Genomic DNA, 13800 nt, shown 5'->3' on the forward strand with positions numbered 1-13800 from the left:
GTGAGTTCAGGTTGCATTAGCCCTTGAGTGGCCTGTGTCCAGCAGGCAGCTTCCCTTTGCCCTTTTCTAGCATTTCTCCCCTGTTTACTTTATGCTCCCTTCCTGCTGAGAGGTCTCTGGTTTTAACACAAAATAAATGGGCAGCTCTAGCCTACATAAAGGAATGCCTTAAGTAAACCCTTTGTAAGGAGTCATTTAATTTTTTATCAATTCTTGTCCTTTTGATTTCAAGAGAACGCAGAAAACACTGCCTAGGATCCCACCACAGATGAATATTATTAGCTGTTTACTTGGCAATAATCAAGGATATTGGTTTTTCTGAAGTATATGATAATCATAGTTATAGCTATGCTCATTTGTACAGCATCTTATGAAAAGTTTTTATATGCATTATTTCATTTAACCTTCACAAAATTTGTGTCAAGAAAGTGGTGCAAGCATTGTTATCTCCATTTTTTTTCAGCAAGAAACTGAGGTTGAGATATATCTTGCAAAATAAGCACTGTATTTGAAATGAGTAGAGGAAAAAGAAGCTTTAATATCACTGTTTGAGTTTGGGTTTCCCACATGCAGATTCTGAGCCAAGGCATAAGTGCAAAGAGTTTATTTGGGAAAAGAAACACCAGACGGGGAATGGAGAAGTGAGACAGAGAAATGAAAGCAATCATTGTGTTATTAATTCATCTACCATTTGTGAAATTTAATCCTTCTCTGGGAACCAGGATAGTATATACACCTTAGAATCATCCCATCCAAAGAGCAAAAGAGCTCGGAGCTGGAGTATTTATCCACCAACACTGGAGGCTCGCACCCATTTCTCTCTATTCCTGCCGAGTTCCCTATTACCTTTGGGGAGTCAGGGATGAATTATGTGGCTTAAACTGGTCCAATCAGAATTATCTGCTAACTTTTTCTAGACTCCTGGGAGAAATTTCCAACTTTATCCTGATGGGTTGTGGAAAAAGAAGCCTATTGGCCCGGCAGCCGCTGGAAGCCACGTTAATGTGAAGAGAGCTAACTCAGAGATACAGTCCACCATGTGAAAGGCAGGGTGAGGACATGGAAATAAATTCCTTGATGATATTATGAGTCCACGGCTCAAGGCTTACCTGAATCAAGCTGAAAAGCTGAACTTTATAGTTAAGTAAAATAATTACTTTTAGCATATAGGCAAGTTTGAGTCTTTTACTATTTTACTTACAACAAAAGTATTCTAACTGATGTGAAATATGTCATCTAACCTAAAACACTATCCATTGCAAGAATCATCATTATTTTATATAATACTGAGAAAAAAAATGCTTCTAATTAAACTAAGAACCATTGCTTTATATCCATTAGGTTTTGAAACTTTTTATACCTTTTAAAATATCTCTGTTAGATATTTTTAGATGTAGGGTTTTTTTTTTATTATTATGTAAGTTTGGGAAACATTCATTAGAATATGAGTGAGATAAGCTAGTTAGTTAAGACCATCCTAATATGTGTTCCCATTCAGAGTTCAACTCTTATCAAATCATCCGAAACATCATTGTCATCATTATGCATATGTTTCTACCAAATGTTCTCCTTGGAAACATAGCTTTTCTTCTGCCCAACAGTTGTCTCTAATTTTCCTCTCTAATCCCTACACACACATTCTCCAAGTTTTGATGCTTACTTTTTCTTGCGTGCGATAAGAAACACTTTAGCATATCGATTAGTAACAAAACCTCACACATTATATACCATGGATTTCTTCCTTTCAAGAGTCTCATTAAGCATTTGATTGTGACTTTGCTAAGAACATAGAATGAGTTTATTCTTCAAATGGAAATATTTGCTTTGCAAATAGCAAATCTATGCCCCACTGCTTTCTTCTCTTGCCTTTCTAAGTAGGTACACAATAACTTTTCACCTTTAAGTCATAGTAAAATTTAAAAAGAACAATAATAAGTTGTGGTACATATAGTATATTTAAATAATATCCATTATTAAAATTGATGTCATAACAAATTACCAGCTATGATCAAGTTTTGCTCATGCACCCAGGCAATAATACCTATGTTATGAGATTGCCTAGCTGAAAGCCATTTTAAGGTGCCATAGATTGTACTCCACGTGACAATTTCAGAGATATTTAGAGTAAACACATGAAATGATATGCATCTTAAAATAGATTAAATCTGTTATGTTATGACATATCTAATATAATCAACTCCTCCTGATTAGTGTAGTTTCCTTTCAATATGTTCTATGCCTTATTTCAATAAGAATGCTTATTTCCTTCCATTTCATTACTATAGTTAATACTCTTTTAAGTTTTTTATTGTTTAGAAATTTTTGGTATATTTTTTAACTCATTGAATGTGAGTATTTGACAGTCCTTGAACTATTTCCAATACCTAAGAATTTTTAAAAATTTGAATAAAATAAGATTTGAATAAAAGGAGATGAATATTTGATTTTTGATTATGAAGATTTAATATTATAACAAGGTCAATCTTCATTAAATTCATTTATAATTCAGTGAAATCCAAACATATTTTTCCATAGATCTCAACAAGCTAATCATTCAATACTTCTGGAAGGGACAATGTGCAAAAGTAGCCATTTTTTTAAGCAAGCAAGAAATTTTTCCAAAAAGATAACTGTTCTGTAAGAGTACATTAAGATGACAGTATAGGTCGGCACTGGTTTTGACAAATAAAATCAGCGAACAGAATAGAGGATGCAAATTCGCACATTTATGTAGGAATATCATATAGATTAAAAGTGGCATTGCAAACTGGTCAAGGGGAGAATAAGTTCTCTAAACAATATTGAAACAAATAAATAGTAATTTGGGGCTTTACATGATCCAAAATTTAAGAAATATAAACAACCACATACAAATAATCTTATATTAATATTTAGGAAAAATAAACCTAATTTTTATTGTAATTGAATGGACAATTTTATTTTTAAAAGATGTGAAATCTAGAAGACTTTAAGAAAAAAAAATCAAAATGTTCTACAAGTATTTTTTAAATAAGTGACATAAAAGACTATAAAGTTTGGGGTTAAGTGATATATTAGAAGAAAATAGAGGCAACATACATAATAATAGAACAACTAATATTCCAACTATATCTAAACTATATAGTCTGCAATGTAATACAAAAAAGCAATTCAATTTTATGTAATGAGATTTTGCAATTAAAAATTTATAAAAATAAAACAAATTATGATACTCTCATAATCAAGGATAAAAGAGATGTATTTGTCTTGGGAAGACTATAATTATATATACATATGTGTATATATATTAAATGCAAGTAACAAAATTTAAAAAAATTTTTGACTCCACTAGTGAACATTTTACATATTTTTATGAAATACACAAATTGTAGTAGTGATTATATCTGAGAAGTAGAAATACAAGTGATTTTATTTTCTCTTTTTTTAATGAACAACAGTTTCTAAATTCCTAACAACAGACATAATACATCAACTACCAAAAATAAAGATTCAAAAAAATATTATGGATGTTATTTTTTGCTTTCAACTTTTTTTGTTTTCCAAATTAATATTATGAACATATTTATTTGTCAGGATAAACAAAAATAAGCCCCAAATTTTCATATTGAAGTACACACCTGATTTATATTTTTAGCTTCATGGCTATCAACTAGCTACATGGTCCTGCTTAACTATAAGAGAACTTAGAAATGTGAGAGAGACCATCTTTATTCCATGATCACTCAGTGTCTCCACCACCATTTACCCTTCTGGTCAATAACTATCCCTTTATTAATTTCTTTCTACTCACAGAACACATACAAACCTTCCCAAGGAGACAACTCGGTGCCGCAGTCAGTCACTTCATCCAGCTCAAAGATCAAATGTTACTCTAATTTATTCCTCATATATGATTGTGACTCCTCATAGTCCATACATTTATCAAACAAAAAGCAAGCTGTCTGCTGCTCCTTCACCTGATATACAATGGTAGTATTATATATTTAATATTTTATAGAATTTCTTTTAGAACATAAATAATTTAAATAACATAAAAAATAAACAATATCTTAATTATTATTGAGATGAGAAAACTTTCTTCTAATATACTTTCTTATAATAAAGAATTATTAAAGTAAAATGTCATTTTTTGTTCAACCTAAAATCATCCCATAAATAGCTCATAATATCATATGGTGAATATTAGAGGCCTACAAAATTGCTATAGACCCTTTAGAGAGATTTCCACAGAAAAGTAAGTGATAGTGAATCTAGTCAGTAAGTTTCAATTTTTAGGTGACAAAGATTCATAGTATTTATAGTACATTTTAAGTGTCTTAAATTTTCCAGATTACAACTTGAGTCTTCTGATTTCAAGTACATTGGTTTTTCAGTTATACCACCATGTTTCAGGTGCATTTTTTGTTGTTGTTGATTCTCCAAAATGCATTCACATGGTTATCAGCATTATTTTTTATGAAAATGAAACTATTATCCACATTAATGGAATTATGTGGAAACAGCCCAACTGGCAAGTCATGCTGTGCCTTTGAGTCTTGTGAAATCAGAATCCAGAGAAAGCCACCCCAATTTTGATTTGTTTAAATTCTGTGTCAGGAAGCAATAAGTCAAACTTAAAGTTTCGTAAATGTGAAAAATAAAATTTCAATTTAATTATTAACTTTTGACTATCTAGTTTATAATAGAATTTCATTTTTTCCCTGAATGTAATCAACAGGATTAAGTAGTTTATCCTCTGAATATAATCATATACTGTACATTATTTTAAAATAAAGTAATCTGTTTAAAGGATCTAATCCTTAAGAAAGAGGGAAGAGAGATGACTTTATCGTCTTGCCCCCCAATTTTTCCACATGTACTTAAACAAGCTTTTAACAGCAATAAAAATTGTTAGATATTCCTACTTTGTTGCCTTTGGCAGTGAAGAATGAGTAAGTTAGTATAAAAAATGCTATCTAGGAAAGTGTTTCTTGAAATTTGAACTTAATATAAGAAGCTGCAGTGTGAGATTGTTGTTAGATAAAAATACTCTTCAGCTCCAAAATTCAAATAAGTCCACACTTCTGCACTGCACTGTACAGAAATAGCATATTGAGTGAGCCAAGGCACCTGCCACTTTTTCGAAAAATACTTGACTCCATTCATTCATTCTTCATGGTGGCAATCACACTATCTATGGTACCCGAATCGCTTTGTAAATGGTTTTTATTTTGAATCGTTTTGTGCATTAAGCACAGCTATAATAGTGACCTTTAAGTATTTGTAATAAAAATTTTAAAAGCTCTTGAGGTTTTACCTCATTCAAATGTATTTTCACATTTCCAGTGATTTTTCAGCTTTGTTTCTCCAAATCTAACCTCCTACCTCCTATAAAAGATTGTGACTGCTGCACAGAATTATCAGCCGAGAGAAAGAATGAAAGAGTTAACTGCAAATTATATTTTTTAAAACACTGATGATTTTGTTCTTGGAAAACAGTCACTTCATAATCTTTGCCTTGTAATGTGAAAGTGTTGACTTTTTTGGTAAAAAAATAAAAACCACAGTGTGAAGATTTAAATTTTTAATGATTTCATTATTTCAGAAACTGCATTAAAAATTTCTTTTCCTTTTAATTAAAACTTAACTATGTATTGTTTTAATGTTATAAAGAGAAATTTTTATGTGTGTTTCTCTAGAAAAAAATAATATAAGGCAAAAAATAGGATCAGATAATTATGTTATAAATGATTAATTATTTGCCCGTAAAAGTTACTGAGCTTTTAATTCTTGTTCTTATTGTAACCCACATGCATAATAAGCTTTATTGGATTTTCCATCTATTTTTTCTCATGTAAGCAATTTAAAAGGAAATTATTCCTAAAAGTAACTCAAAATTGTTCTTCTTTAATATTTTTGGAATTTAAAATATACTCAAAGTGCTGTACCATTTCATTTCCTGTGATACCCACTGTGGCACATCTGAGTCTTCATTTTTTCTGAGGCAGAGCCTACCATGTCCTCTACCAGTACACGGACTCAAAAACTATTTATCATCTTTAACATATATGCTACATTTACTAGCCAACAAATATGTACTGTAGTCATTACTTTGCTAAATGGTATGAAACCCAAAGAATAAGACTGATAGAAAGTCAAGGCTGAACCACCAGTTATACAATAATTACAGACAGTTTTATAAACTGACATTGCAGGTGTTTTGCAATTCACGAGATATTATTGCATTCTCTACTTCAACTTATTTGAGTTCTGTTAACCTCAAGGCAGCCTGAATGCATATTCCAGAAAGGATAGTCTGAAGAGCAGCCACAACCTTGAAATTAAAAAAAAAAAAAAGTCTCTATTAAAAAGGAAATATATTGCTTCTCTTTAATATAAAAATAAAGTTTCTAGAAGATATTCCTTGTTTATCCCCTGGCTTTAGAAATAACTTTACCACATACCAGGAATTATCAGAGGCAGGTATACTTTAGCTTGAGAAGCTTTAAAGGTGATCTACAAAAGATAAACTGCTATGAATATTTGATCAGAAGAGTTAGAACTCAAAAGAAAAAAAAAAAGGAAGTTAATTTTCCATGGCCATTTTAGAGATTGAGCATCAAGAAGTTCACCATCTCAATAGTTTGAAAAATATTGATCCAGGAAACAGCAGAGATACAAAGGAAAAGTCACAAGGGTACTCTGCTGAGACAGTTTCAATTTAAGTGTTCTCTTTTGAACTAACTGTTTGACCTTGGAAAAGTCATAGCCTTTCTTAGAGCATCCCTCTCCCTTCACTAGAGAAATTGCATGGTCTCTGTGGTCTTTTCTAGTTTTGCCATCCTACGATTTTAAAACGTACTGAATTTCCTGTCATTTTACTGCACTCCACTTTGAATTAATGAACACAGTAAAGTGGCAATGGTCCCTCAGTGCCAAGCTCACCACCAGAAATAGCTTTGGCAATTTAATTTTAAAATGCATTTTGGCTATCTGCAATTTTGAAGATGCTCCAAAGGGAAGAAACTAACATGTACTGAGCTGCTACAATGTGCCAGTCATTCCATATTCCACAGTAAGAAAGAAATGGAGCAAGGTTTGTAGAATGGAATTAGGTTTAAAAAAAAAAATTCAAAACTGGGTAACAACAAAGGCAAAAATGAATCTTGAAAGTTGAGATGATGGTCTGGTGGAGAAGAATCAATATAGAATTCTTTTAGAGAAGGTGAACTTTGAGTCAAATCTGAGAAGAGATGATAGCTAGGTAATAGAAAGAAGGAAGAGAAAATGGATGTTGAGTTGGGGAAGTAATGAAAAATGCCATTGCAGTGTATCTGCAGTTTAAGGATTTTGAATAAAGTAGTAGAATGAAGAAGCTGGTAACATGGAGACCATAGTTAAGTTCCTTAAATCAATCCACATTGTGTAAATAACCCACTATGATCAGAGAACATTAAGTCTACACAGAACATCTACAAAGAACATAAATTCAAGCTGGATACCATGAAAGATACAAAGCATCTAAAATACAATTTCAGCCCCTGAGACTTCTCTGATCTAGTAGAAGACTCAGAGCATGCCGACATTAAAAAGTAATAAAACTAAATTTTATAGAAAGAATTTAAGGCATCAAAAGAAGACATGTCTTAATATTTTGTAAGACATTACCAAATAAAGAATTTGGATAGTGCTACTACAATTCAGAAAAGAAAGAGATCACTGAGCTAGCACCATGAAATAAAAAAGAAATGAATAGCATACTGTCTGATCACCAGGAACTTACAATTTTTAAACATTTACTTCAGCAACACATAGAACTGCTCAACCCTCCCTTCCCCCTTTCTACCCTTTTATTTCTGTTTTCCGTTAGCTGAGTGATGACGACATTGCCATTTACATCAGCACGGAGCATCTATTCTCATCTTTTGCTAAAACATTGGGTTTAAATACATACAAAGGAGCAGCAGGAGACTTGAAAAAGACTGACTTTATATATATATATTTTTTCCTTGTGTGAAAGTCTAAAAACAGAAACCAGGATAGAATCTAGGGAAGAGAAGGAGGGTGTAAGAGTCATTCTTTTCATCTTTAATGCACTAGGCAATTCTCTGAATTGTCTTTATCTGTATGTGAGCAAAAAAAATAGTTCTTTCTTTTAAGGTCTTGGGGGCAGAAAAGATTGTAGCTGGGGTTCAATTTTCAAGTTTAAAGAAATGGTTCCCAATCTAATGTTGAAATTTTCTACCTGAACATAGATCAGAATATATTAAAGCTTGAAGGGACTTTGGAAATCTAAAACTACTCTTCCTCTTTCTCTCTCTATGTGAATCCCAGAGATAGTAAATGATTCACTCAAAGTCTCCAAATTAGTTGCGAATGAGCTTGAAATAGAACTCGAGGTTTTGATGACCAATATTTTACTATTTCAATAAAACCAAGTTATAGTTTTCTCTCGAAATTTAGTACCAGAAAAGATCTGGATGCCATCCAAATGACTGAGATGCTTATATTCACCAGGCTACGTTTTGGCCTCTACTTAAAGAAGAGCTTAATTTAATGCTCAGATGCATAAACTACATTGCTTGTACAATAAATTGCCCCTCTTTTCTGTAACTTCTGATTTTTTCTGCTTTTCCCCCCCAATGTATTTTGAATTTTGTTATAAAGTAATACATGTTTATTATGAGAAATCTGAAAAACATGTCAGATTATAAAGAAGCAAAAATAGTTCTTACGATCTTACTATTCCTATTACTTTATTTGAACTAACTTTCTGTATATGTCTTCACTGTAAACCTCCTTGAAATAGTTTAAGAAATGTGAATGGATCTTGAGATAATTATGCTAAGGAAAATAAGCCAGAAAAAAAAAAAGGTGAAAACCACATGATATCACTTATATGTGGGATATAAAACTGAAAGCAACAAACAAACAAACAGAGACTCATGGACGCAGATAGTGGATTAGTAGTTACCATACTGAAGGAGGGGAGAGGAAGAGGAGGTAGGAATCATGGGGGTCAGATATTTGGTGACAGAAGGAAATTTAACTTTGGGTGGTGAACACACAATGCAATAGGCAAATGATGTATTATTGAATTGCACGCTTGAAACCTGTTGGATTTTGTAAACCAAATGTCACCCTCATAATTTTAATAAAAAAGAATAAGAAGAGATTACTTTATGAATAAGATAATTTCATTAAGCAAAAATTGTATCACCTCATTTTTCGCAAATATCCACTCATCTGTTAATATGGGTAGTCTATTTAGCTCAACAGGCATCCAATAAATGGAGATCGCTTGTTAAAAATATGTATGTCACAGGGAGATGGAAGCCCTAGTGTGGGGCAGGGGCATTAGAACTTGCCTTGAACTTTTAGTGCATGGTTAGAAATTTAAGAATTATTCTACAGTTTGAATTTTTTGTGACTTAAAGAATGTACACTATTGTAAAATACTTGTTCAATAATCTGAAGAGAGAAGTTTGGATAACGTACCAACTTCTGTCATTTTTTTCATGTAAACAATCAATTCAGCAATGTCAGGGAAAGCACCCAGAATATTCTTTTAAGTTGAAATTTGTGTGATTTATAAATCAATTAATCAAATGTGAACATCCAAATCCGCACACATACCCATACGTTCAAGATGTCAATCAACCAACCAAGGGAAGGAGAAAAAATTAAACAGAAAAGGGAGTTGTAATGAGTCATGAAATCACTATTGATACTTGATTCAGAGGAAGATAGACTATAGAATAATTTTATCTACTTATTAATTCTTCATTCATCAAACATTTAAAAATATACCTTATGTGTCAGATAACCTTAAATAAAAGATTGGATTGATAATCTCCTGATAATAAACCTTTAAAGAGCTCAGTGTGTGGTGCTAAAGCCAGAGTGAGAAACTAATAAATATAAATTATATATATTGGTAAAATGATTGAGATTATAATTATGATAATTAACACATCCTTTCGACAAATATTTACGTGTCTACAATGTGCCAGAGACCATGTTAGTCACTGGGAATACAGTGGTAAACAAACAGCGGATACTGTCCTAATCACTTTCTTTATGCTGTCGTGTTTATCCTTTACAATTGCCCTATAAAATGTACGTTAAAATTCCCACAAGATTTAGAAAAGATAAGTAATTTACATAAAACTACACAGGTAAATTAGGTCAGATGATATACAAGAACTGATGTACAACTACTATTATGAAAGCAAAAAATCTCCATTTTAAGGGGCATCCTTAAATTAGGCCAGAGTGGAAAGTGAGTATGTGTGTGTTAGTTATGCTAAGGAAGTTTGGGAAGCACTTTCCAGGAAATGAAAGTAGTATTGTCAAAGTCATAGTCTCTAGGAGAACATTGTATATTTGGGGAACTTCTAGAAATTGTGTTATTCTTGAGCATAAACTTTTAGGATAATAAGAAATGCGTCTTGAGAGAGAAGATGAGCTCAGAACATAGACCTTTAACTTAATCCCACAGGCGGCCCAAAGAGTGACATAATCAGATTTACTTTTTAATAAGATCATGCCAGCTGGAGTGTAGACAATGGCTTTAGGTAGAAAAAACTTTAGGTCAGGAAACCACATAGGAGGCATTGCAGAGGTTCATGCAAGATAGGGTAAAGGCCTAAACTAATGTACCTATTAGATGAAGAAATTAGGGACTCTTTAGAATATAGTTAGGAGATGAAATAAGGGCTTAATGATTTGATGGATATAGGAAATAATATATAAGAAGGATGACTCCCTGGGGTTTCACATAGATTACCTTATGGCAAGTACAACAGTTTAATATTCAAAGGGTAATATAAAGCTCACAGTTAGATATTGTTCGTCAGAAGCTTAGAGGGGAGGCCCGAGATTCAGATAAATATGTGGAGGAGATATTTAAGATATAACAATAATTGAGATGTAGAAGTTTCATGGTCTAGTTTATGAAATCTTAACACTAGTATATGAAGAATGGCTAAAGGAAGAGAATTTTTTTAAGAAAACAACATTCAAAAGGTAAGAGTCTTTTTGTCTAAGACAAGAAAGTTTGCTGTCTTAGAAGCTTATGGAGTAGGGTTTTAAGACGGAATTAATTGACAGAATCAAATGCAGAAAGATAATCAGGGTTATATGATATGTGGATTAAAAATATCCATAAGTTTAGACAACCAGGTTTAATGACTTTATTAAGAGAAATCTCGGTAGCATGGTTGAAAAAAAATCTAGATTATGAGGGAATGAGAATTTTTCATGAAATTCGCATGTGAAGAAAATGTGAAAGATTAGATAGATCAAGTAAAGATATTTTTCAAGATCATAGAACCTATAATATTTATAGGTTAAGAGAAAGAACCAGCTGAGAGACAGATAAAGATAAAAGCTTGAGAAATGGAACATAATTCCAGAAGCAGACACTGAAAAATGGGTGGAGTGTGGCACTTTTGAAGAGAACACTTAATTTTCTGGGAGGAAAGGAAAGATGGTAGGATGGATGCAGTTATAAATCCACTGGCAAGTCAGAGAGCAGAAAATCAAGAGTTTCCCATTCAGGTCTAATGAGATTGGGTTGACAGCACTTGTGCAAGAGGCCTGAGCACAGAGTTGAAAAGTTGGGACAGGCACTGAGGGACATAATGTTGTTTCCTATGACAAAATATCTTCAAGTCAAGGGAAAGATGGTAAGATCAAAAAAATGAATAAATAAAGCCAACATTATCTCCACTTTTTACTTTCCATCCTCCAAAAGAGGCTCATATTTACTGAATGGCAAAATGATATGGATCATATTTGTGGCCATGTGTATTGACTGGAAATTTGCCATGGGTTGAGGATGCTATTAGATGAATCCATGAACCTCTGGGAATCTACTACCTCAGGTCCTTTGTAGTGACCTCAATTTCTAAGATGAGGGTATGTATAGGACAACTTAAAATAATAATATCTTATATTTATTAAGCTCTTACTGTAATTCAGAAATTATTCTACATGTTTCACTATTATTAACTCATTTCATTATTATGAAAAGTCTGAGGTAGTACTATTACTATTTCCTTTATAAAAAGGAAAGTTGGCAGAGTGTTTCTCAAATGCCCCTCCTCCCCTTTATAGGTAAATAAGACCTTATAAGTAATTCTGGTCAACGAGCTCCAAGAAGGAGTAACATGTATCATTTCTGGTCTGAGCCATAAAATAGCAGATATACAACCTTCCAGATGACTTTTCTGTTCAATGGCAAAGATGGAGTCCCCAGTTTCTGGATGTGCAACTACAAGATGGTTGAACATCTGTCATCCTGGAGTACCTGAGTAACTGCATAGAGAAAGGACTTCTCTATGGCTCTATATGCAATAATTAAATTTTGGTAGCTATATCACTTAAATTTGAGGTGGGGTATTAGTGCTATCACAACATAATTTAACCTATGCTAACTAACAAGTGAACAAAATGAGAAATAGCACTGCATCACAGAGCTGATAAGTATTTTCTTCACCTTCCTCTATAATGATGTGATGGGACAAATGTGGCTTTTTGGAATCTGCTACCCAACTCACAGCTCCAGGTATATTGCACTGACCTAAATCTTCAATGTTTTTGGTAGTTAGTGGTCACTGCCTTCTCTCTCACATTCTTGGTAGACACCTCTCATTGATCTTGAACTCTCCCTGAGTCTGGCAGTGGTATAAAAATTACTTGCAATACAGGAAGCCAGGAACTGCTATGAATTTTTCAGAATCGATATGTGATATGAAATGTTTGTCATCCATATTATGGACCTTTATTTATGTCAATCTGTGTTTAAAACAAGCGCATGCGTATATCCTTAGGGCAAGGGTTATTATGATAGAGACATATGCGATCTACTATAGAAACACGAAGAAAGGAGTACTTAAATCGGATTAGGGACCTCAAAGAGGATCATGAGTTCAACTGGCTAGGAAAGTTAGAGGCAGGAGATGGTCATCTGAGAGAAAGGGAACAGCGTGTTTAAAGGGATGGAGGCCCAAAAGAGAATAGCATATTCTGGGAACTGTAAAAAACAGCATGAATCAAGTGCAGGAAGATACAGGAGTTAGACTACTATGTGTGTGGTAGATGAAGCTGGAGGACTATGTAGCTGCCGGCTCTTGAATGGCCCACACATGCTAGGTAATGAAATTTTGTTCTGTCCTCTAAGATATAGGGATTTTAGGAGAAAATTATATTACGAATTTATATTGTAGGAAAACATTATGTTGGCTACAGTATAAAGGATCAAATGAAGAATAGTTTTATACTTGGGTAAGTTTTCCTGGTGAGAAAAAAATGAGTAGATCAACAAGGAAGGTGACAACTGAAAATGTAAAAACGACAGATTCCAAGATTTTATGGAGCTAGAGGTTGCAGAAATTAATGATAAATTACTTGAATGTAAAGAGAAGATAATCTATATTGGCTCCTGGATTACAGTCTGGGCTAGTGGTGAATCATGGATGAAAAATGGTGAGAAAAAAAGAAAGTAGATATTGGAGTAAAGGCAACAAAGGCGTGTGAACTTTTTTTCCTATTAAGAGTTATTGTCAGCTGTAGAATCTAACAAATGGGTTCATGGATCTCTCCTCTCAGGAAACCTTCCTGATATGTACAGGTCAGTACAGATCCTCTGAGAAGCAGACACCAAGGCAGGATCAGATGTACAAGAGATTTTTTGAGGAAAGAGCCTGTTAAGGATAAGGTGAAATAGGATCAGATGTAGGCAGGGAGAGTCTTCAGTCTGTGGTGCAGAGCTAACACCTGTGAAAGGTGAGGGAAGGCAGGAGTGGGTAGTGAGAG

The sequence above is a fragment of the Rousettus aegyptiacus genome, unplaced genomic scaffold (genome assembly GCF_014176215.1).
Source record: "Rousettus aegyptiacus isolate mRouAeg1 unplaced genomic scaffold, mRouAeg1.p scaffold_m13_p_4, whole genome shotgun sequence".
Taxonomy (NCBI): domain Eukaryota; kingdom Metazoa; phylum Chordata; class Mammalia; order Chiroptera; family Pteropodidae; genus Rousettus; species Rousettus aegyptiacus.